At 41.5% G+C, this 6,398-nt stretch overlaps 1 long non-coding RNA gene across 1 annotated transcript; it reads right to left on the bottom strand.

Annotated features, from left to right (window-relative positions):
• Nucleotides 1-907: 907 nt before the first annotated feature.
• Nucleotides 908-3,830, bottom strand: LOC130541027 (uncharacterized). The gene is made up of 2 exons (XR_008955070.2): nt 3,609-3,830; nt 908-1,088 (listed from the first exon to the last, which is right to left on the bottom strand). It is a non-coding gene; the product is annotated as an uncharacterized LOC130541027 (long non-coding RNA).
• Nucleotides 3,831-6,398: the final 2,568 nt, after the last annotated feature.

The following is a 6,398-nucleotide window of genomic DNA, read 5'->3' as shown; positions in this document are numbered from 1 at the left end:
CCTGATTTTATCCTGGAGCCAATTTTATACATTCCTTTCTTTCCTCATCCCATCTGCCCATCATAAGCTGCCCCTGATCTGCACTCATCATGGGTGGCTAAACATTATTGCATAATCGGTCCTGGCCATAAAACTAGAAGCACAGCCACATCTTCAGGATCATAGCAATGCCAAAGTGAACATTCCTATGCAAATACCCTGTTGAACATGTGCAAGGGTGTGTAGAATGGGTTTCTTCAGCTCTACTTTCAACGAAGGGGTGAGGATAAGTACTACCAAGAGGGTTACAACGGAGGACGGAAGATCTGGGTCCAAGATCCTGCTCTACTGCAGCAGCACTGAGCTGGCAGAAAGCAGCAGGCAAACACCTCCTTCGCCTTCTTATTAGGGGATGTGGAAAGGCACCGCACAGGGAAGCGAGGCAAAGCAAGAAAAAGTGAGCAGCTTCCCTCACAGCAGCAACCAAGTCACACTGCAGATGGTTAGACAGGCAGGCCTGCGTTCAAGATCAAGTTAACATTGAGCAGAGACTGCCTTCCACCTGCAAACCAGGGAAAGGAAAGGAAATGGGCTTTGTTATCATTGGCCTCATTGACCAGTGGCTCTCCCTTTTTTGTCTCCAGAACTCATTTGTTGTCCAGACACCCTACATCTGCCTCTAATTGAAGCCAAAGGTAGAAGGTTAGAAGACCGGCAGCTTAGGGACATAAGCAGTGGGGCTCTTGCCTGGATACGGTGCCAGAGACTTGCTGTCTGCTCTTTTCTTCTACCATCCTATCCCTCTCCCCAAGGGCTCTACAACAATAGGCTTTTAATGGGATAAAGAGCCTTAGAACCATCCAAATCCATCCTAAACTGTAGGTGTATCAGTCAGGGTTCTCCAGAGAAGGACCACCAGTAGAAGATATATAAAAAGAGTTTTTTATAACATATTGGCTCATGCAATTATGGAGACTGAGAAATCCCATGATCTGCTGTCTGCAAGCTGGAGACCCAGGAAAGCCAGTTGTGTGGTTTGAAGGCCTGAAAGCCAGAGACCTGGTGGTGTAGATTCCATTCCAATTCTAAAAGCCTGAGAACCAGGAGAGCTGAGGGCAGGAGAAAATGGATGTTCCAGCTCAAGCAGTCAGGCAGAATTAATTCAACTTGCTTCTGCCTTTTTGTTCTATTGAGACCCTCAATGGATTAGATGATGCTATCTGCCTTTCTCAGTTCACCAACTCAAATGCTAACCTCTTCCAGAAATAATGTTTAAACAGCTATCTGGGCATCCTGTGGCCCAGTCAAGTTGATGGATAAAATCAACCATCCTAGTGGGTAGAACAAACACAACTCCCAAGAGGGAGACAGGGGCAATCTTTAAGGACAGTGCTTTCTCTGGAGGAAACTCTGTACTAAGTTTGTTCAATACAGGGTGGTTCCTGACTTGGATTCATGAGAAGCAGACCTTGAGTCAAGGATTCATATGCAAGTGATGAGTTATGGAAGTGCTGATGAATGAGTGGGGCAGCCAGAAAGGGAAGAGAAGTCAAGGGAGAGTGTACTTTTAGACAAAATCCTAGCTTTAGCTTGATGATGCAGAGAAGCTTTGAAATGTACATTACACCTCCAAGTATGTCCCAACTCAAGGGAAAGAGCTGGGTTTTCATAACACGTCCCACCTGTCATCTGCTAAGGCCCACCCCAAAGGAACCTAAATTCCCAGGCAATTCTGGCTGTCTGCTGGTGTGAGCAAAGTGACTCAGGACTGTAGTCTCAAGAGAGCCACAGGTGTGGCCATCAGGAAAAAAGCATATAGAAGTCAAAGGATGGCCACAGACACAGCCAGAATCCAAGGGAATCTGGGTAGGAGGAGGGAGGAAGCACCACCTTAAAGAAGAGTATGATGGAAAGCAGGAAAAATGGAATCTATTCCACACACATATTTGCACATGTTCAAAAGGGTACATGCCCAAAAATGTTCATTTCAGCACTGTTTTTAGATAGCAAAGAAAATAAAAAGTTGGAAACCACCTAAATATCCACTAATGGTGGGCTAAATAAATCAATTACGACATGTTCAGATTATATTATTCAGTGAATACAAAAAACATATGAGATTGTTATGCTCTTCAAGCTATATTATTAAATAAAAAAACTCAAATTGCAGATTAATAATCTTATGCAAAATATTTTTTAAAATTTAAAATTAGATGTGTAAATAAATTTAATTTACACATATCCATGTACAAAAATGCCTAGAAAAGGGTCTAGAAAAGTATATGCCAAAATGAGGAGACAGTAGGGTTGCTGTGTCAAAGGGGACTCGTAACATTTTATTCAATAGACTTGATTTTTAGAATATTTTCCAGTAACTGTGTGTTTATGTATTATTCATGTAGTTACAAACAAAATTGCCTTTGTAAAAGCAGGTCTGACATTTTGAAACGTGGATCTGTAACTGATCTATGAATCACAGGAAAAAATCAAAATTTCTCCATTCCATCCTTACATTTTTATTGTACCATGCCCTTGACAGAAAGTGGAAGTAATTTCCAAAGGTACCCTGACCCCCAGGAATCAAGATGGCCAAAAGGCATAATAATTCTCTGTGTTCAGTTGACATTTTTTTATGCAACTAAGTGGACTCTTATCTTTCAATTCTTTAAGGTTTAAAGGTCTTCCATAAACCTGTTTTGGCAGGAAACATCAAGCTTTGCAAGATGCACATTATATGACCCTCAAGGATGGAGCCTAGGACACTGTTTCACATTTGGGGTCTTCTCGCAGCCTCTGGTCCATGTTTTCCTCAAGATGGAGGCTGACCCAGTGTTGGTTGGCAGGTTGCCAAAGATTCTTCAGGGACATTGGCACTTTGCTTCCTTAAGGGTGCTAGAATACTTACATAAATAAAGAGCTTACTTCTCAAATATATGTAAATCTTAGGGTACTTTGATTTGGATGTAGCTTGACTTAATGTAATGTATTCTTGGGTTTTTAGGTCTTAAGATTTATATTGAGAAGACAGTGGCAAAGCATAGAGCATATAATAATCTTCAAACTGGTGACAAGGAAGGGTAATGAAATGAAATAATAGAACCAAGTAAGAGAAACCACAAGATCGAAAAGAAGGAATGGGGCCAGGCACGGTGGCTCACGCCTGTAATCCCAGCACTTTGGGAGGCTGAGGCAGGTGGATCACCTGAGGTCAGAGGTTCAAAATTAGCCAGGTGTGGTGGCAGGTGCCTGTGATCCCAGCTACTCGGGAGGCTGAGGCAGGGGAATCATTTGAACCCGGGAGGTGGAGGTTGCAGTGAGCTGAGATCACACCATTGCACTCCGGCCTGGGCGACAAGAGCGAAACTTGGTCTCAAAAAAAAAAAAAAAAAAAAAAAAGAAGAAGGGATGAAGAGTAGATAAGTAATTTTGTAGAAACTGAGAGAGGATTCTCCCAGAGATGAAGTTACTATATTGTTTTATTCCTTTCTACTGTCTTCTTTGCTAAAATGTTCTCACCTCCCAACTTAATAAAGAAATCCACAACCCTGTCTCATGCATAAGTAGCTATGACCCATCTCTCTCCTTTCATTCCCAATCAGTAGTTGTGAATGGTTTCCCATGATCATCACCTTCACAGCTATTCAGCTCTTCCACTTGGCTCCACTCCACATTGCTTACTAAGGTCATTAGTATCTTTACAGTTTCAGAATCAGATGGACATTTTTTATTCTCTTCTCACTTGAGAGGCAGTGTCATGTCATGAAATGAACCTCAGCTTGCTCCTTTTTCGAGATTTGACTTAAATGTCACCTGTTTCAGCAAGGCACATGCTGACATGTCTTAGAAGTGTTGGGTACAGTTTTCTCTTTGTCTTTTTAGTACTGACACATACATTCCATTTAGAACTTTTGTCATTGTCTTATCATGACTTACAGATCTGTCCCCTGCAGTGGCAATACGAGGTTCTTGAGGGCAAAGACTATATCTACATTAATCCTGTCCCAGTGTCCGGCCAATAGAAGGTATTCAGTAATAGCTATTGAGTGAATGAGTTAATGAATGACTGAATGAATTAGTAAATGAATACTCATACATAAGTCTGGAAAACAGAGACACAAAAGATAATAATTCTTCAGATAGCTAAGGAAGACATAGCCATAATTTGAATTGAGAGGAAGTAAAGGAGAATAAAGAAAAAAAAAAGGCCGAAGAACCCCAAGTTTGGGTCTAAAAACATAAGCCTAGGATATAAAATACAGAAAAACAATTGATCTGGGTAACGATTAATGAGGTCAAACCTTTCGAACTAGGTTCAATAATAATAAAAAGATTTTCCTTTAGCCTCTCTACTTGTACAAGGTACATGACTCAAGGCATCATTACCTTGTAGTAAAATAGTTCAACTGCACTCAGCTGACCTTCTGTGTTGATGACTACTAGATAGTAGGACAGGCAAAGGTTTTGGTTCCAGTGACTCGATTTGTAAAGGAAAAATTCTGCCAGATTCCTTGAGTGCCAGGCAAGAGGCTTTTAGGCAATAATGTCGGAGAATCAATGGTTTAGGGCTAATTTAATCAGAAATAACAAAATAAGTATTTGAAGGTGTCAGAACATATTTGAACTTGTATTCAACCAAGAAATATGTCTTGGTTGTAAGATCTTAGAAAGAGGCCCACATCTCTCCCTGGTTCTCACATGCCTCCCCTAAGGATAGCAACGAAAAAGCCATTCTTGGAACAGCACCTGACCATCCACTGCCAATTAGGTCAGTGTCTTGGCAAGAGATTAGACCCAACTTGGGTCCGTGTCTGGACTTGGTGTTGATGTGCCTATCACAGGTCTGCTCAAGTGAAAGAACCTAAGAACTTCACCAACTGTTTCTGGATAGGCCTGTCCCAAAATAGGCAGAGAGCACCAAAGCCTGAGGAAATGGTGCTGGTACAATATTAGGCATTATATTATATCAATATTAGATATCAATGACTAGGTATGTGGCATTATTCCCCGCTTTGCACCAGCAGATAAAGCCATGAAGAAACAGGTAAAAAGGTTTATCACCTCTTGGCCAGGTACGGTGGCTCACAACTGTAATCCTAGCTACTTTAGGAGGCTGAAATGGGAGGATCGCTTGAGGCCAGGAGTTCGAGATCAGCCTGGGCAACATATTGAGTTCCTGTCTCTTGAAAAAAAGTGGGGGGGTTATCACCTCCTGCTCCTATGGAAAGGCTCACTGGAGTCAGTCAAGTCCTACTGCTTCCATTCTCAACCTGCTCAGCCCCATGACTGTCTTACACCCATTCTGCACAGGCAGCATGGACCTGGACATCAGACAGCCTGGGCATATATTAACCCCTGCTTTGTGTGAGTTAATGATCTAACTCAACAAAACCTTAGTGTCCTAATCAGTGAAATGGAGATAGTATTAGGAAATCCCTCACAGGGTCATTTAGGAGATTGGTCATGATAATGGATGTAAAGGGCTTAGTACTCTGCCTCTGCCTTAGTGTTAGTTATTATTATTGGTCATGGGGACCACGAGATAGTCTTCCAATCCATGCTTCCAGTGGATTGGGAGAGAGGGTTTGTTTATGAGCAGTTTGATTCACTATACACCCACCTAAGTCAACATTGCCTCTTACACACTTTGCAATTTTCTAACAGGTTTTCATCTACCATATTCAAGATGGAAACTGTGCCCCAGCCCCACACAGGCTGCCCATGCCTCTTGATATTTTAAACTCCCATACATATCCTCACTCACCTGCAGTTGCATTCCCCAATAATCTTGAGCCCAATGTAGGGGCAGAAATAAAAAGGCTAGCTTAGCCACCATACCAGTTAGAGTCAATCAGGGAGGCAGAATCACTAGGATATGTGTGCACACGTGTGTTTGCATTTGTGTGTGTGAATATGGATTTGTTACATAGATTGCACCTTGCACAATTGTGGGATGCATTGTGTAGTCTCTATAAAGCCTAAAAAACATTGCTGTTATAAAACAATAGTTTTATGGGGCTATTAAAATATATTTACCCATACAATTTCACTTTATTTCTTCTTTATTCCTTGCATCTCTGAACTCCTGTCTAATATCATCTTCCTCCTCCTTAAAGAACATCCTTTAGAATTTCCCTTAATTCTCTAAAGTGGCATCAAATTTTGTAGTCTAAAAATGTCTTTATTTAGCCTTCACCTTTTGAATATAGGAAAAACAAACTCTTTTCCTCTAAACTCATACCCAACACTTCTGTGACCAGGTTTGTAGGGTTTTGTGGGGTTTTTTTCCATACCAACCAATTCTCCAATTCTCTGGATACCAACTGAGTGTCCTATAATTCATTTGAATTCTGACACTGTCTACCTGGAATTAGTGTCAGACCCCACAGGTTAAAAGTCCTACAAGACTACCCCCACTTCAG

The sequence above is a fragment of the Pan paniscus genome, chromosome 1 (genome assembly GCF_029289425.2).
Source record: "Pan paniscus chromosome 1, NHGRI_mPanPan1-v2.0_pri, whole genome shotgun sequence".
In the NCBI taxonomy this organism is placed as follows: Eukaryota; Metazoa; Chordata; class Mammalia; order Primates; family Hominidae; genus Pan; species Pan paniscus.
Note: the sequence above shows the minus strand (reverse complement) of the source record. Positions and strands in the feature narration are given on the sequence as shown.